The 20,481-nt window shown below is 41.2% G+C and overlaps 1 long non-coding RNA gene across 1 annotated transcript; it reads right to left on the bottom strand.

The window, feature by feature from the left end:
* Positions 1 to 19,597: 19,597 nt before the first annotated feature.
* On the bottom strand, positions 19,598 to 20,183 carry LOC122009963. Its single transcript, XR_006119739.1, has 3 exons — positions 20,097 to 20,183; positions 19,886 to 19,968; positions 19,598 to 19,646 (listed from the first exon to the last, which is right to left on the bottom strand). It is a non-coding gene; the product is annotated as an uncharacterized LOC122009963 (long non-coding RNA).
* Positions 20,184 to 20,481: the final 298 nt, after the last annotated feature.

Consider the following 20,481-nt stretch of genomic DNA (forward strand, 5'->3'; position numbering starts at 1 on the left):
AAATCGTTGACATCAATGTGCATTATGGTTTAGAAAAGTTATTTCATTGCACAACTACTGTCAATTTAGACCTATGTAAGGAATTCTATAATAATCTGAGTCCATCTAGTACTGAGGGTCATGCATATGTCACTATGGTAGGCGGTACATCCATTAGCTTCACCCTTGAAATATTGAGGTCATTCTTAGGATGTAGGCGGTCTACTAGTCCCTTTACATGCTTTCCTCAGGTTGAGAAGCCTCTATCTGATACACTCTCTCATGTCTCTGTTGATCTGATTCATCAGCATTATTTCCATGTTCCTAGGCCTCCACTTAAATGTATTTTTGATGCCACCCGCATGCCAGCCCCCAGTTACGTTCTGTATAAGGTTGTCATTGCATGTCTCCTGCCCATCGTGACCAAAGGGCAAGCCAAAATCCGTCTTCCTCATCTAGTTCTGATGTATGCCCTAGAGCAGCGTCTTGACATTGATATTGCTCTTCAGGTCTATGAGTCTATCATCCACTTTTCTAGACCAGTCCAAGGGAAGCTATACATGCCTTTCTGCCATGTCTTAACATCATTTTTCGTGCATAAAAGGAAAAATGTCACTAGGGGTGCCTTGCTTCAGTTGTCTAAGGACTTTGATCAGTTAGGACCTCGCCAGATGTCTTTAGCACAGATTGAGCCACGTGACGGTGTTATGGTGTGGCGTCGTCGCCCTGGCCCGGATGATTCTGATTCTGATGAGGATGCAGAGGATGTTCCTGTTCCTGCTGCAGAGCCAGCACGTGCCTCACTGCGGGAGCGTGTCTACCACTTGGAGGAGTTTGTTCGGGAGGAGTTTCGGAGCATTCACCAGCAGCAGACAGAGATGTTTGATATGATGCGGCGCTGGGATCTTGCCTACCAGGGCCCCCCTCCTCCTCCACCTTCCCATGATGATGCGTCGGCATAGGAGTTTGTTGTGTTGCTATGGTGTCGGGTGACTTTTTGGCTTTGTAGTGCCTATCTTTTCTCACCGCGAACACTATTGTTGCTGATGTTGTTGGATATTATTCACTCTCTTTCCTATGTTGCTTGAGAACTTTTATTTTTCTATCTATGCATGCTAGTTATGTTTCTGGTATTATTCTTAATTTCTGAGTATGTGTTTTTATTTTGTAATTATTCATGTACACATATGCTTCGGTTTAATATTGTCATGGTTTGATGAAATTGTTGTTTCTTCTTATTTTTTTTTGATGTATGTCAAAGGGGGAGGATACCACAAGTTTAAGTTAAAAATACTCTTGATAGAGCATATGTTAAGGGGGAGTTTTAGATTATAATGTTTTAATATAGTATGTGTTAAGGGGGAGTGTGTGTGGATCTCGTTATGCCTTATGGTTCATGATTTAAATCATGCTTACATTCTTCAAAGATATGAGTTTATATTCTTCATGAGTTTATGTTTCATAAAAACAAATATCAAAGTTATGTTTCATGTCTATATTATGATTGTAACTTCCAAAGTTGGTTTTATGTCTAACTTAAACATATTGCCACACATCAAAAAAGGGGGAGATTGTTGATACAATCGACCTAGGAACTAAATAGGTGATCCTTGTTTTTGATGTGTGTGTCAAAGGGTTTAAGTTAGACTTTGCATTGGTTCTAATATGTACTTAAGATTGTGCAGGACTTGGTATACTGCACAAGCTTGGAAAGTTTCATGGCTCATGTTCTTGAAGATTGGTGAAGGATGGTGCATCCGATGGACTACGGACAAAAAGCAAACAGAGTGAAGGGAAGTGAATCTCAAGGCAATGTGAAGAATGGCACGAAGATTAGCTGCAGGCTTGAGTGCATCTGAGGGACAAAGGCTTAGGAGAAAGACTTCAAGAGAAACTCCAGACACCAGTCGACTGATGCAGTCGACTGATTCGTAGTAACAGAGACATTCTGTTCGCTCAGTCCACAGTCACCAGTCGACTGATGAAACATGCAGTCGACTGGTGCAGTCGACTGCATGTTTCAGCAGTCGACTGGTGACTGTGGACTGAGCGAACAGAATGTCTCTGTTCGCTCACAGTCGACTGGTAGAATGCCGTTGGGATGATGACGCACAGGATCTCCGCAGATTTGATTAAAACAGTAGCCGTTGTGTGATACCAGTCGACTGCATGTTTCATCAGTCGACTGATGTCACGAATTCCAGCACACTGTATATAAAGTTGAGAGCTTGGAAAGAAAAACTCAACTGATTGAAATTACTGCTTAAACTTTCCAAGTGCTCTCTCAGTCTTACTACTCTTATTCTCTCCTCCCTAAGCTCATCAAAAACCTTGTAAAAGGAGGAGATCATCTTGTAAAGGTTTCTCCACCATCACTCTTGGATTGAAAAGGAGAAGATCTTAGTGGAGCTTGCTTGGGTGTGTGTGTGCCTTGGATTAGTCACCTCAAGGAGGTGGAGACCAAGTAAATCGAAGAGTTAGCCGTGTTCTCTTATTGTTTTTCATTTGCATGTTCGTTTTGTGCTTCCGCTAACAAATTGTAGGTGAAAAATCAAGAAAGGCTATTCACCCCCCCTCTAGCCATACTCAAGGTCCTATCAGGATCGTTATATGAGTGTCATATGCTTTCTCATGTGGCTATTAGTATGACTACTAGTCCTTAGACCTGAAGTCACCATGGTTCCCTACATAAGGAGTTATGTACTTTGGTTTCGTCAAACATCACCCATAACTGAGTGGACTATAAAGGCGATTACTATGTAACAAATTATACGGAGGGATGTGAGTGATGTAGATGGGATCTATCCATCCTATATAACGGGAGAGACATCGGTATTCTTGATAGAGTGAGACCACGAAGTGCATGGCCATGCCCAAATGAGTCAATATGAGATATTGAGCTCATTTGATTTAGTGAGTCTACTTGGAGTTCAGGATTTAGATTGATCAGAGGATGACATGGTCTATGCCTCACATTGATCAATTTAGATGTCTAGGATAGAAGGACACTTGTCATATTTTGTGAGGAGTCACAATTAGTAGTCACAAGGTGATGTTGGATCTCAACATTCTTGTAACTTGGGTAGTAATGATGTGTTGCTAGATACCGCTCATTACTTATGCTCCTAAATGGGTTTAGGGCATTGCCAATGTTACAAGAACCTATAAGGTCACACACTAAGGACAATTAGATGGAGATTAGGTTCATATGATGAACCAAGAGGAGTAGATTCATTTGATGAATCAAATTGGATTAAGAGTAATCCTAATTGGGTAATTGAGTTGGACTCAAGTTGATTCATGTGTTCAATGAGTCTAATTTAGATTATGACTCATTGAATCAATTTAATTAAATGAATTAGATTCATTATATTAAATTGGTTTGAATTAAATGGTTGGATTAGATCAACCATGAGACAGATTAAGTCAAGTTTGACTTGACTTAAGAGGAAGAGGAAAAGTCAAGTTTGACTTGACTTTTTGCCACATCATTAGTGAGTTGGCAAGATGTGGACCAATGTTGATGCTCCACATCATCATGGTTACTTAATTGAGATGCCACCTCATGGAGGTTACAATTCTTCACTTTAATGGCTCCACATTAATTGCACTTAATGTGGAAATGGGGGTTACACTTTTTGAAAGTGGCCGACCACTATTGTGAGGGGGATGGAATGAATTTTTCATTCAAGGCAATTCACTTCATCTCCTTCCTCTAGCTCTCCCTCTCCCTCTCCTCCTCAACTTGGCCGAATCATCAAAAGGTGCTAGCACACCTTTTTGTGTGATTTTTCCATCTACTTGTTCGTGTGGATACGTATAGAGAGTTGTCTATGTTGACAATTTCGAGATCCGGCACCGTTTGGATGAGCGGGAATGCGAAGGGCTTCGTTACAAGGGTAATACTCTTATCTACTGTAGATCTAGAGTTTGAAACTCATACTCGTAAGTTTTCAAAAATTATTCTTCGCACGGATCCATTGGCTAGGGAGATTCGTGGTTTCCGTGACGCGAAAAACGATTTTCGCGGCCCGAAAATCCCAACAGTGGTATCAGAGCCACGTGCGAAGATGAATACGAGTTTATTTTGATTTTTATGAAAAATAAACATTCTATGAATTTCTGTAATTTTAAGTTTTTAATGATTTTTATGAGTATTTTTCTTGTAGAAGCGAAGCACAAGTGTTTCTACACTTGTAGGCTTCGACTACCGAGAAGTTTTTCCCAAAACGGCCAAGTTTCGCCCCAAAACTTTTTGGGACAGTGGGCTAAGGCGCTGTTAGATCGCAAAGGAACCCTCGCGATGGTTAGATCGCGGGTAGGGGCGCTGCCCCTGGCCCCGCAAGGGGATTCGTTCCGCGATTGCGCCCGAAAACTGCTAAACGGAACCGCCGGGAAATTGTACTCATAAAAAATTGTAAAAATTATAGGAAAAATTACAGAAAATTATAGAAATATATAATTTTGAATTATATATTATTTTTTTTTGTGATAGTCATGGCCCAATGACCCAATTCGATTGGATAATTTGTGTTGTAATTTATAATACGGCCTACGTGCCGTCATGTGTTTGTGTGTGCTGTATTTGATACGCGACCTGCGCGTCGTGCCTCCCTATTTATATTCTGGTTGTAAATTAGATTTAGACTCGAATGTAACTCGAGTTTCAAAATGTATTGTAAATTTTGAAGCGGTGGAAGGTCCACTCAAGACGGAGTTACGAGGAAGGCGCGGGCAACACAAGGTGGTCAAAAGGAAGGCGCTTGAGAAGCTGTTGACCTTAGGTTGACCATCCGATCTTCTCATTGGCTTGAGAAGATCGTAGTAGGGCCATGACATAATCACAAAAATTATTTAATTAATTACTTTTGTGTGTATGTGATGCATGCTAGTTAATTAAGTAATTAATTAGTGCCTGACGATTAGATTAGATCTAAGTCGTGCACATGATGCACCCTTCGATTAGATTAGATCTATCGAGTATATGATACGCATCATCGTTTAGATTAGATCTAAATCGCGACAACTCGTAATGCCTACCATGCCATGATACCTACCACTACCTCGATCGCATGTTGTTGTTGAATCTGCCAAAGCAGAGCAACACATACTATCTTGGTAGGGTACGGAGGGACAATCTTGGTCCCGCCTATCAACGCATGAGTGAGTACAACTCAATTAGATTGAGTAACTAGTTAACTCAATTAGATCGAGTTTAACTATAGGCATTATCCAATGGTTGGAAAGATAGGACATAAATCACATTTATATTAATTCTTGGGCATATTAGCCAAAGCTAACTCAAGTTTTAATATAACTGCGGATAATGATCCTATAAACAAGAGTTGCATAGAGATGTAATTGGTAATCATTACCTACCGATCATACTAAATCTTGGGCGTATTAGCCAAAGCTAACTCAAGGGTTAGTATGATGTGGATCTTGTCCCACATGAATTATAGAATTCAGTGGGAGCATCATTTAATTGAAGGCCTAATTAAATGATTTAAAAAAATATGATATTTATTTCTGCATTTATTTCTGTTGTAGAATTTCCATGACGTCAAACACGAATAACTTCTCTCTGCGTTCTGTCCTTAAGAAGGACAAGCTCAACGGAGAAAATTTTCTGGACTGGTACAGGAACCTGAGAATAGTTCTCACCCAAGAACGTAAACTGTACGTTCTGGAGCAACCCATTCCGGAGGCTCCTCCTGCCACTGCCACGCGAGCAGACCGAGATGCTTACAAGAAGCATCAAGATGACACATTAGATGCTTATAATAAGCATCAAGATGAAGCATCAAGATGACGCATTAGATGCTCGCGATCATGAACTCTGAGCTTCAGAAGCAACATGAGTTGATGGGCACTTACGATATGGTTGAACATCTTTGTCACCTAATATCAAGGACAAGCAAGGCACTAGAAGAGGAACTCCAAAGAATATCTGGAAGATCTTAAGAAGAAGAGAAATAAGATTTCTACTTCAGGTATACATGTTATAGAAGTCAACCTCTCTATTTCTTCATCGTGGGTATTAGATACCGGATGTGCTTCACACATTTGTACTAATGTACAAGCGCTGAGAAATAGCAGGGCATTGACGAAGGGTGAGGTAGACCTACGAGTAGGCAATGGAGCATGGGTTGCTGCTATTGCTGTAGGAACTTACTATCTATCTCTACCCTCTGTGCTTGTACTAGAATTAGATGATTGTTGTTATGTGCCTACCTTGACTAAGAACATAATTTCAGTTTCTTATTTGGACAAGAAAGGATTTTTGTTTACAATAAAGAACAAATGTTGTTCCGTCTATTTAAACGATATGTTCTATTGTAGTGCACCTCTGATGAACGGACTCTATATTCTAGACCTTGAGATCCTTATCTATAACATAAATATCAAGAGGTTCAAGTCAAATGACATGAACCAAACCTATCTCTGGCACTGTTGCTTAGGTCATATAAATGACAAGCGCTTATCCCAGCTCCATAAGGATGGTTTGCTGGACTCATTTGATTTTGAATCTTATGAGACATGCGAGTCATGCCTACTAGGCAAGATGACCAAGACTCCTTTTAGTGGGCACAGCGAAAGAGCGACTGATTTGTTAGAACTCATACATAGTGATGTATGTGACCCTTTCAACGTCGCTGCTAGAGGCGGTTATAGGTACTTCATCACATTTACTGATGACTTCAGTAGATATGGTTATGTGTACTTGATGACACATAAGTCTAAATCCTTTGAAAAGTTCAAAGAATTCAAGAATGAAGTACAGAACCAGCTTGGCAAGAGTATTAAGATACTTCGATCAGATCGAGGTGGAGAATACCTTAGCCATGAGTTTCGTGACTACTTAGCTGAGTGTGGGATTCTATCCCAACTCACTTCTCCTGGAACACCACAGTGGAATGGTGTATCCAAAAGGAGGAATCGTACCCTATTAGATATGGTACGATCTATGATGAGTCACACAGATCTTCCGACATATCTTTGGGGCTATGCTCTAGACACGACAGCGTTTATACTCAACCGAGTTCCATCCAAGGCCGTGATAAAGACACCATATAGGATATGGACTAGGAGAGATGCCCAGGTGTCTTTCATGAGGATTTGGGGTTGTGAGGCTTATGTTTGACGTCAAGTCTCAGACAAGTTAGGACCCAAATACGACAAGTGCTACTTTATTGGATATCCCAAGGAAACTAAGGGATATTACTTCTACATTCCCAGTGAGCACAAGGTAGTTGTGGCAAAGACTGGGGTCTTTCTAGAAAGGAACTTTGTTTCTAGAAATACTAGTGGGAGCACGTTCGATCTTGAAGAAGTTCAAGATGTGAACAATAGCACTGAAGCCTCGATGGAAGTTGAACTGGAACCACAAAGTGTTGTGGATGATGTTGTTCCACAAGGAGTTGAGGAACAACAACCAGTTCAAGTAGACATACCTCTTCACAGGTCTGATAGGATACGTCATCAGCCTGAGAGATACTCATTTCTCTTGTCTGACCATGATGACCTTATGCTCATAGATGATGAGCCTACCACCTATCAGGAAGCTGTGATGAGACCAGATTCCGAGAAATGGCTAGAGGCCATGAGATCCGAAATGGAATCCATGTACACCAACCAAGTATGGACTTTGGTTGATCCACCTGAAGGGGTAAAACCCATTGGGTGTAAGTGGGTCTTTAAGAGAAAGACTGACATGGATGGACTTATCTATAAGGGTCTCTTGGTAGCTAAAGGTTTCAAGCAGATTCATGGTATTGACTATGATGAAACCTTTTCTCCAGTAGCGATGTTTAAGTCTATTCGGATCATGCTTGCTATTGTAGCATACCATGACTATGAGATATGACAGATGGATGTCAAAACCACGTTTCTGAATGGAAACCTGCTCGAGGATGTGTACATGACACAACCTGAGAGTTTTGTAGATCCATAGCATACTAGCAGAGTATGCAAGCTGCATAGGTCCATTTATGGACTAAACCAAGCTTCTCGAAGCTGGAATCTTCTATTCGATGATGCAATTAAACAGTTTGGTTTCATCAAGAATGAAGATGAGCCTTGTGTCTACAAGAAGGTTGTAGGGGATATAGTTGTCTTCCTCATATTGTATGTGGATGACATACTTCTCATTGGAAAAGACATCCCTTTGCTACAATCTGTCAAGACTTGGCTAGGGACATGTTTCTCAATGAAGGACTTAGGTGAGACATCCCTCATTCTAGGGATACAGATCTATAGAGATAGATCTAAGAGATTGCTTGGCCTAAGTCAGAGTACATATATTGACAAGGTACTCCTTCGGTTTGCCATGCAGAACTCCAAAAAGGGATTTCTGTCGATGTCACATGGCTTGAGTCTTTCGAAGACTCAAGGACCCTCTTCTAGAGAGGAGAGAGACCGCATGGATTAGATCTCTTATGCCTCAGCCATAGGATCTATCATGTACGCCATGCTATGTACTCGACCTGATGTCTCGTATGCTTTGAGTATGACGAGCAGATACCAGTCAGATCCAGGTGAAAGTCACTGGATAGCGGTCAAGAATATTCTTAAGTACTTAAGAAGGACTAAAGAATATTTCTTGATATATGGAGGCAATGATGAGCTAGTTGTAAAGGGTTACAGTGATGCTAGCTTCTAGACCGACCAGGATGACTATAGATCACAGTCGGAGTTCGTGTTTTGCATTAATGGTGGTGCTGTGAGCTAGAAGAGTTCGAAGCAGGACACAGTAGTTGATTCTACGACAGAGGCCGAGTATATTGCTGTATCAGAGGCAACAAAGGAGGCAGTTTGGATTCGCAAGTTCATCACTGAACTTGGGGTGGTTCCTAGCATTGCTGACCCTATTGAGCTCTATTGTGACAACAATGGAGCTATAGCACAGGCGAAGGAACCTCGCTCACACCAGCGGACCAAACACATACTACGGCTCTTCCATCTCATTCGGGAGATCATCGAGAGAGGAGATGTGAAGATTTGCAGAATACCTACAGAGACTAACATCGTAGATCCCTTGACCAAGGCTTTGGCACAGAGGAAGCATGATGGTCACACTAGGTCATTGGGGCTTAGAGCCTACACTGATTGACACTAGTGCTAGTGGGAGATTGTTAGCTAGAGCCCTAGAGCCAATCATTTGATGATTGTATTTTAGACTTGTTGTATCATATTCTATATAAATAAAGGCATTTGGTTATTATACTACTTGTATTGGTGCCAAATAAACTAAGTATAATAACGTCCTTGGGTAGAAGGTTCTTACCTATATCAATCGATTGGTTGAATCGATAGTGAGATGATATAGGGAACACTACTCTTAATCATTCCTAGTCGAGTATTAACATTCAGGGACAATGTTAATGCAATAAGACTAGCATGTAGGTCAACTCAATGACTTGATCTCACAAGTCATGGATATAGAGATATCAAGTTGACACATGGGTATGTATTAGAGAATGTATACTGAATGACCCGCCATGAGAAAGTATCATGGATCGTTATATGAGTGTCATATACTTTCTCATGTGGCTATTAGTATGACTATTAGTATGATTACTGGGTATGTAACAAATTATGCGGAGGGATGTGAGTGATGTAGAAGAGATCTATCCCTCATATATGACATGAGAGATATCAGTATTCTTGATAGAGTGAGACCACGGAGTGCATGGCCATGCCCAAATGAGTCAATATGAGATATTGAGCTCATTTGATTTAGTGAGTCTACTTGGAGTTCAGGATTTAGATTGATCAGAGGATGACACGGTCTATGCCTCACATTGATCAATCTAGATGTCTAGGATAGAAGGACACTTGTCATATTTTGTGAGGAGTCACAATTAGTAGTCACAAGGTGATGTTGGATCTCAACATTCTTGTAACTTGGGTACTAATGATGTGTTGCTAGATACCGCTCATTACTTATGCTCCTAAATGGGTTTAGGGCATTGCCAATGTTACAAGAACCTATAGGGTCACACACTAAGGACAATTAGATGGAGATTAGGTTCATATGATGAACCAAGAGGGTTAGATTTATTTGATGAATCAAATTGGATTAAGAGTAATTCTAATTGGGCTAATTGAGTTGGACTCAAGTTGATTCATGTGTTCAATGAGTCTAATTTATATTATGACTTATTAAATCAATTTAATTAAATGAATTAGATTCATTGTATTAAATTGGCTTGAATTAAATGGTTGGATTAGATCAACCATGAGAGAGATTAATTCAAGTTTGACTTGACTTAAGAGGAAGAGGAAAAGTCAAGTTTGACTTGACTTTTTGCCACATCATTAGTGAGTTGGCAAGATGTGGACCAATGATGATGCTCCACATCATCATGGTTACTTAATTGAGATGCCACCTCATGGAGGTTACAATTCTTCACTTTAATGGCTCCACATTAATTGCACTTAATGTGGAAATGGGGGTTACACTTTTTGAAAGTGGCCGACCACTATTGTGAGGGGGATGGAATGAATTTTTCATTCAAGGCAATTCACTTCATCTCCTTCCTCTAGCTCTCCCTCTCCCTCTCCCTCTCCTCCTCAATTTGGCCGAATCATCAAAAGGTGCTAGCACACCTTTTTGTGTGATTTTTCCATCTACGTGTTCGTGTGGATACGTATAGAGAGTTGTCTACGTTGACAATTTCGAGATCCGGCACCGTTTGGATGAGCGGGAATGCGAAGGGCTTCGTTACAAGGGTAATACTCTTATCTACTGTAGATCTAGAGTTTGAAACTCGTACTCGTAAGTTTTCGAAAATTATTCTTCGCACGGATCCGTTGGCTAGGGAGATTCGGGGTTTCCATGACGCAAAAAGTGGTTTTCGCGGCTCGAAAATCCCAACAGTCATTAGAATAACCATGCGCTTCAAAATTTTCTAAATAATACTTGCCCATAGAACTTAGTACAAAACTTTGGTCAACCAGCTAGAATTAGTAAGGGTAGCTTTAGTTAGTGTCACGCCCCCAGAGGAGTCCCTGTCCGAGAAAATTTCGGCAGCATCTCCCCTGTACGGTGGACAATTTGAAACTTTTCTACATCTCACAAATACCTCAGCCACAGGCGGCTGGAATAATAATAACAAAATAAAACATCACCACGCAGTTTATATATATATATACTCAGCCTCTGGCTGTCACAACCACGCAGTTAATAAAATAAACAACATAATAATACTCTGACTCGAAATCCACCCTACTCCACTACACTCGTAAAACTCAAATCCGACGAACTCACCTCTTCTGCCGTCCAGGCAGGCATGTAGTAGAATAAAAACCAAATCCAAACCCATCGATGTAATAAAATCTATACCATGTCCATAAGTAAATAATCCAGAACATAACAAGTCCAAATAGTCTAGAACAGAAAAGGGAATCAAACGAAAAACCAATCACATCCTCGAGGTCTGCAGGGACCAGCACTACGTGCAGTGGGGACTAGCGACTGGAACTCCCTCCGGACAGCATCAACCTGAAAATAACAACAATGGAGGCGGGGTGAGTCCAACACTCAGCAGGTACAGTTGATATGCAAAGTAAAGAAATAACACCTAGCACTAATCATGCGTACAGTCTCCTGATAAAGATAAAGGTAACTACAAACTGAAGAAGACAGGAGAGAATCTGTACTAACCAGGACCCGGTAAAAGGACAAACAGTTCGAAAGGTATAGAAGACCTGTATGCATGTCAATCAAGGTATCCAAGCAATGTGCAGCATATAAGTGCAACAAACACAAACACAAACAATAAATGCATCATGCATATGATGCCAATGTCATGGTCACCCCTGACGCCAGTCAGCCGACTCACAACAACAGTGGGACCGAGTGGGTAGGGCTGTGACAACCGTGCACTCTGCATCACTACTCCTGATGAGTGACCGAGTGGACGGGATGCTGTCGGAGTACATACGTACTCCTACCCCAAATCATAAAATGGGGGAGCGCAATGCTCTCAACTCCCGGTACACTATGACGGGGAGGAATCTCTAACGTGCTACACGCTGCGTCACACTACCCATGAGCGGATCAACGGAGCACCGGAAGAGTCAAACTGACGTGCTACCACGCTGTGTCCCGCTACCCATGAGCGTCACAACGGAGCACCGAACAGTGATGAAACTGGCAAAGTGCTCGACAATAAAGGAGCAATCAATCACTCAGCATGCAATCATGCGAATGGTGCATGTCACTAAACATGGTAATATACTAAACCAATCTCTGGATATATCATAATGTGCACCAAACCGAATGAATCACATCAAGGTATCTGATCCTATAAGGTATCAAACCTAGGTCCTGACATGATAAAAATATGGTTATATCACTACCCATGAGCATGTGGAATCAGGTACATATCCATACAAGATGTAAACAACAATCAATCAAACAGGTAACATGTATTGGGCAGTGATTAACCGAAACAAATATGAAACACAGTTAATGCAACATATTATTTTCATGACTAAGCATATCAAAGACAATAAGTCAAAAGTACCCGCCTCCAATCGAAAATGTCCAAATTTGACTCCGAGATACTCGTCTCGCGTCAAAGTCCTGTGTCAAACAATAAATATTTTTATTTAGCTACACTTCTCATAAGAACAGCTAAATAAAACCCCTAGGACTAATTTAGGGTAAAACCCTAATCACATATCCTCAATTTACCTTCTTAAATCTAATAGTTAATTAGGGTTAGTGACTAAACCCCAATCCACCCATTAGATTAAATCCGAACCTAATTCCCTTAACACATAAACAGTTAACTACAAAACGTATCAAATTCCTACCCTTAACTCAATTTACAGTCGTGATTGATCCTCAATCAAGAAGTGTGTTTACTACTGGAACAAGGTGAGTGGCTGGAAATCCACTTGCACTAAACAATCAAGAAAGAAACTCACCGATCAACAAAACAATCCAATCCATAATACCAACCAGTTAGACATCTTAACCATAATTTTTCCGACATCCAGATTGCTATTGAAGTTAACCAAAAATCCTTACCTAACCTCCTCTTGTCCGGTGATGGCAGCACAACAAGGAATCAAATGCAGAGTGGGCCGGCAGTGATGAACTAGGGCACAGTGTTGGCACAAGGGAGATCGGAGAGGGGCGGCAAAACACTCCCCTGTGACCTGTGAAGAAAGAGTTCATTGTTCCTTCATCATCTCAATACCAACATCCATAATTAGCCAAATTATCCCTGAAATGCACTATTATCCGAATTTCGATTTACCTCAACCGTGACCTAAATGCACCTCAAGGAAGGGATGACCAAAAACAGAGAATAATATCCAAGCTCTGATCTGGAAACACAATCAGAACTGATCTGAGATTCTCCTCTCAGTCCAGAACAGTAAGAAGATCACAAGGAAATCAATTACACGATTCCTAATTCCACAGCAAGTTAGATCGCCTACCTTAAGGATCACTGCTAGGACAAAAGGTGGCGTCGCTGTGATACACAGAGGGTGCTAGGGCACCTGGTGCGCCGGCTGCCGGCGCTAGGAAATAGCAAGGACAGCAACCAAAAATGATCGCCGGAGAGATCAACCCGTAGTCGTCGGCTTCAAGCTAGGGCACGGCGTCGGCAGGCTCGGCTAGGGCACGGCGTGACCGGCGCTAGGGCTGTGGGCACTAGGATCGGTGATCCACGTCGGCTGGCGGCAGTGGAGATGGCCAGTGAAGAGAGGCGCTCCACACCGTGAGAGGGAGAGGAAAAAAACTCGGGAGAGGAGGGAACCGTCGGGCCGGCGCCGGTTAGGGCAAGGAGAGGGTGCGGCTCGGCGTCGGGGGAGAAGAAATGAACGACGTCGGGGAGAGGAATAAAAGAGAAAAGAAAAACAAATAAAAAGGAAAAGAAAATAAATAACTTTTCCTCGCCTAAATGGGGTAGCCCAAACAGGCTTTCCCGGGCCCCGTTCTTGTCCCCGTTAACTCGTCCATACGAGCTCCGAAAAATTCCCGAAAAATGTCCTAAAATTCCAGAAAATTCCCTTATTAATATTCGCCTATTTTCTGGTATTTTACATTCTCCCCCACTAATAAAAATTTGGTCCCCAAATTTCGTTATCTACCATCAGCAAGTACTAACAACAGATATAGAGTATAAATGCTGAACGGTAAATAAATCACATACCTCAATTGAAAAGATGGGAATATCGAGCTCGGATCGTATCCTCGAGCTCCCAAATAGCCTCCTCGTCAGAATGATGCTGTCATCCGACTTAACCAGCCAAATAGTCTTGTTCCGCATCTGACGCTCTTTCCGGTCAAAAATCCAAACCGGAACCTTCTCATAGGTGACGTCAAACTAAAGGGAACTGAGATTATCTATCAACACATGTATCGGATTGGGTATGTATCTCCTCAGTATAGATACGTGGAATACGACGCGAACGCCTGCCAAGGACGGCGATAATGCCAACCAGTAAGCTACTGCTCCAATCCTTTCCGAGATCTGGAAAGGTCCAATGTATCACGGAGCTGGCTTACCTCTGAGATCAAATCTCTTCACCCCTTTCGTGGGTAAAACTCGCAGAAATACATGGTCGCAAATGAAGAACTCTAAGAGTCTCCGACTCCAGTCAGCATAACTCTTCTGGCAGTCTTGTGCCCCTGACATCCTCCGTCCGATAGTAAAGACCACTCTGCCTCGTTGAGCTCTATGAGGTCCCAACAACTGGCTTCTCGGATTCTCGTCCTGATCGACGACTGAGCAATTATGGTAACAAGAATACCCTACTTTGTCTGTCCCTGTTTCTCAATGTCTAACTTAGAGAAATCATGAATCAAATCTGTGACCACAACTCGGTGGCAAGCTAAAGTCCCTCTGGATTTCCTACTGAGTGCATCAGCAACCACATTAGCTCTCCCCGGGTGATAGCTAATGGTACAATCAAAATCTTTCAGGAACTTCATCCATCACCTCCGTCGGAGATTAAGTTCCTTCCAAGTAAACAGATATTTGAGACTCTTATGATCAGTGAGAATCTCAAATGTAACGCCATATAAATAATATCGCCAAATCTTCATGGCAAAAATAATGACGACTTGCTCCAGATCATGTACAGGGTAGTTCTTCACATGTTCCTTCAATCGACGAAAAGCATATAAGACTACCATATCGTGCTGCATCAGAACAGCGCTCAACCCTGAATAGATGCGTCGGTGTAGAGGACATATCCGTCCTCTCCAGAAGGTAAAACAAAAATCGGAGCCGACACTAGCCTCCGCTTCAGCTCCTAGAAGCTGGTCTTGTCATCCTTAGTCCAAGTGAACTTCACACCTTTCCAGGTCAGGCGTGTCAGTGACATAGCTATCCGAGAGAAACCCTCAACGTATCTCCGGAAATATCGAGCCAAACAAAGGAAGTTGCGAGCCTCTTCTATAGACTCCGCCTACTTCCAACGGTAACAACCTCGATCTCCTGTGGAACCACGGTATACTCCTACTGGTGACCGTGTGTCTCAAACATCTCACAGAAGACAACCAAAATACACACTACTGATCTTCACATCTAGACATTTCCATCGAAATATCTCTAGAACTATGCAAAGATGATGTGCGTGACTCACCGTGGATCCAAAATAAATCACAACATCGTCAACAAAGACAATGTAAACCGATCCAAACATCCTGGAAATACCAAAATCATCCCGTCTCTGAAAACATCTAAGGTTCTGCAAGCCTTAATGATAAAACCAAGATACATAATGTCTGTATCACAAACCTTCTTAACCATAACATCCCTGACAATAAATCTGTAATATAATCATCAACGATATAAATCCTCTAAGCATAGATCCTCCAGTGTGAGAGCAACGCTCCATCACAGAAAATACCATATATGTGGGAGCAACGCTCTACCACAATAAATCCTCAATATGTAGGAGTAACACTCCACTACAAATAATCTATAACATGTATCTGCAATAGATATAGGAGCAATGCTCCGCTACAAGAAATCCGAAATATGTATATGTGGGAACTCCGCTCCACCACAAACGATCCATAAGTGTCCAAGGCACCTAACTATCCAACTAGAGGCTGCACGAGACCACTCAATCACATATCACTGTGGGCAGCCAAAGGTATAAACAACCTAGTAAACAAATCAAATCCATAGTCAACTCTATCATCATCCTAGTAGGTTGGTCACCCACTAAATAGGAGAATTAGTTGACAGGGTTATACAACCAATAACATAATGTAGACACTCAGCATTCTACATTCAACATAGGTAGAATCATCATGATGCTACCCACCATACACCTGGTACACATGCACACACAACATATGTATGATCGACATAATCCTCCAATTTGTACACACCAAACACACTCATAGCACAGGTATAAATCAGTGTGATACCTCCAACAATACCTGTCAAACCCGTGTGCATATATCAACATAGATATAATCAACAATACACCTCAACAACACTCACATGACATATATACACCTATGCCAAGAGTATAATCAACGTAATACTTCCAACAAATCATAATCGACACGTGTATACTCTCAAAATAATCATATAATAAACGAGATACCTCAAATATTACACCCAACATATCTGCACACATTACAACTCAGATTCGATCGATAAGATACATCCAATAAAACACTCAAAAATATGTGCACATTCCACAACATAGTTTTTAATTGACAAATACCTCCAATAAACAATCAGACATGTATGTCTAACCACTCGGGTATAATCTACTAGAAATCCACAATAATCATATGTATAAAGGTATACAACCCAAAAGATAAAGTCAAAATTCAAGAACATCAAAACACTCTCATTTTTTTTTTTCTCAAAAATATCAGCCCACATAATATTAGATGAATCAGTCTCTATTCCCCATGAGAGCAAGTTGACATTCAAAAACATCAAATCATTATTTATCCACATAGTCCAATATCAGAGGATGCAAATATCAATTTTATCATCCTGTTAACTAACCACAACTAACCAGATTTATTAAAAATCTCATAGGCACACTCTAAACCATAAACTCTCTAACACCCAATTTATAATCTGATCACGAATTCTAATCATCAAACCTGTGAATATCATACATGACACCCACTATGTCACCATCAACGACAACCCAAATAATAGATCATCAAAATAGTTATCCACTAATAGATCATCAAAACAAATATCCAGTAATAGATCATCAGACAACCACATAACATTTACCCTCACAAACCATTAGAAATCAACATATCACAATATCTGATCTCCCAATATCCCTCAACCTCAAATCATTCTCAACAATGATCAAACATGATAACCCCCAATGACCAATTTCCATCGTACCTGATACCCTAATATCCAAAAGATATGAGTATAAAACTCTCCTGGCTAGGTCAACAGAAATATGTAGGTATCATCCACTACCCAGCTAACAATAGCAGAGGCTGGTATGTGCCTCCATCTCCTAATAGTAGTAACAGAAGCTAAGACTACTGATGGTATGATATGAAAAATCACCAGAGACTATAATCCTTGATCTCTATGAGGGTCGACCAAGATCAGTGGCTAACCCACCACATGTAATATGGCTACAACAACCAGACAGGTAATAAAGATAAAGTGCTAATAGATGTCCTAACTATCATAAAATAAACATCATACCTATTTGCCGTCAGGAGATGTTCCGTCCTGTCCATCCCCAATTTGACCTAAAACCCCGAACGAGAAACATCGCCGGAAATCCAAATAAATCTGAAACGGAAATCCGAAACATAACCATATCGAAAATCCGAAAATGCCCAGTTTGACTCGCAAACCTGGCTAACCCAAATATCCAGAATACTAACAACAAGTATCCGATAAATCTCCAAAACACCAAAAGCAGGTATCCATAACCTGCTCTGATATAAATCCCGACAATCCAAAATACAAAAATCCAACAAGTATCGCCAAACTTGGCGCTCTGATACCAAGTAAATAAATTGGTATCAGGTTATCCCAAACATCCAAAATACGAAAACAAAAGATCGTATACCTGTGCTCTGATACCACTAAATTGTCAAGCCCCAGAGGAGTCCCTGTCCGAGAAAATTTCGACAGCATCTCCCCTGTACGGTGGACAATCTGAAACTTTTCTACATCTCACAAATACCTCAGCCACAGTGGCTGGAATAATAATAACAAAATAAAACATCACCACGCAGTTTATATATATATATACTCAGCCTCTGGCTGTCACAACCACGCAGTTAATAAAATAAACAACATAATAATACTCTGACTCGAAATCCACCCTACTCCACTACACTCGTAAAACTCAAATCCGACGAACTCACCTCTTCTGCCGTCCAGGCAGGCATGTAGTAGAATAAAAACCAAATCCAAACCCATCGATGTAATAAAATCTATACCATGTCCATAAGTAAATAATCCAGAACATAACAAGTCCAAATAGTCTAGAACAGAAAAGGGAATCAAACGAAAAACCAATCACATCCTCGAGGTCTGCAGGGACCAGCACTACGTGCAGTGGGGACTAGCGACTGGAACTCCCTCCGGACAGCATCAACCTGAAAATAACAACAATGGAGGCGGGGTGAGTCCAACACTCAGCAGGTACAGTTGATATGCAAAGTAAAGAAATAACACCTAGCACTAATCATGCGTACAGTCTCCTGATAAAGATAAAGGTAACTACAAACCGAAGAAGACAGGAGAGAATCTGTACTAACCAGGACCCGGTAAAAGGACAAACAGTCCGAAAGGTATAGAAGACCTGTATGCATGTCAATCAAGGTATCCAAGCAATGTGCAGCATATAAGTGCAACAAACACAAACAATAAATGCATCATGCATATGATGCCAATGTCATGGTCACCCCTGACGCCAGTCAGCCGACTCACAACAACAGTGGGACCGAGTGGGTAGGGCTGTGACAACCGTGCACTCTGCATCACTACTCCTGATGAGTGACCGAGTGGACGGGATGCTGTCGGAGTACATACGTACTCCTACCCCAAATCATAAAATGGGGGAGCGCAATGCTCTCAACTCCCGGTACACTATGACGGGGAGGAATCTCTAACGTGCTACACGCTGCGTCACACTACCCATGAGCGGATCAACGGAGCACCGGAAGAGTCAAACTGACGTGCTACCACGCTGTGTCCCGCTACCCATGAGCGTCACAACGAACAGTGATGAAACTGGCAAAGTGCTCGACAATAAAGGAGCAATCAATCACTCAGCATGCAATCATGCGAATGGTGCATGTCACTAAACATGGTAATATACTAAACCAATCTCTGGATATATCATAATGTGCACCAAACCGAATGAATCACATCAAGGTATCTGATCCTATAAGGTATCAAACCTAGGTCCTGACATGATAAAAATATGGTTATATCACTACCCATGAGCATGTGGAATCAGGTACATATCCATACAAGATGTAAACAACAATCAATCAAACAGGTAACATGTATTGGGCAGTGATTAACCGAAACAAATATGAAACACAGTTAATGCAACATATTATTTTCATGACTAAGCATATCAAAGACAATAAGTCAAAAGTACCCGCCTCCAATCGAAAATGTCCAAATTTGACTCCGAGATACTCGTCTCGCGTCAAAGTCCTGTGTCAAACAATAAATATTTTTATTTAGCTACACTTCTCATAAGAACAGCTAAATAAAACCCCTAGGACTAATTTAGGGTAAAACCCTAATCACATATCCTCAATTTACCTTCTTAAATCTAATAGTTAATTAGGGTTAGTGACTAAACCCCAATCCACCCATTAGATTAAATCCGAACCTAATTCCCTTAACACATAAACAGTTAACTACAAAACGTATCAAATTCCTACCCTTACCTCAATTTACAGCCGTGATTGATCCTCAATCAAGAAGTGTGTTTACTACTGGAACAAGGTGAGTGGCTGGAAATCCACTTGCACTAAACAATCAAGAAAGAAACTCACCGATCAACAAAACAATCCAATCCATAATACCAACCAGTTAGACATCTTAACCATAATTTTTCCGACATCCAGATTGCTATTGAAGTTAACCAAAAATCCTTACCTAACCTCCTCTTGTCCGGTGATGGCAGCACAACAAGGAATCAAATGCAGAGTGGGCCGGCAGTGATGAACTAGGGCACAGTGTTGGCACAAGGGAGATCGGAGAGGGGCGGCAAAACACTCCCCTGTGACCTGTGAAGAAAGAGTTCATTGTTCCTTCATCATCTCAATACCAACATCCATAATTAGCCAAATTATCCCTGAAATGCACTATTATCCGAATTTCGATTTACCTCAACCGTGACCTAAATGCACCTCAAGGAAGGGATGACCAAAAACAGAGAATAATATCCAAGCTCTGATCTGGAAACACAATCAGAACTGATCTGAGATTCTCCTCTCAGTCCAGAACAGTAAGAAGATCACAAGGAAATCAATTACACGAT

This window comes from Zingiber officinale, chromosome 1A, assembly GCF_018446385.1.
Source record: "Zingiber officinale cultivar Zhangliang chromosome 1A, Zo_v1.1, whole genome shotgun sequence".
Taxonomy (NCBI): Eukaryota; Viridiplantae; Streptophyta; class Magnoliopsida; order Zingiberales; family Zingiberaceae; genus Zingiber; species Zingiber officinale.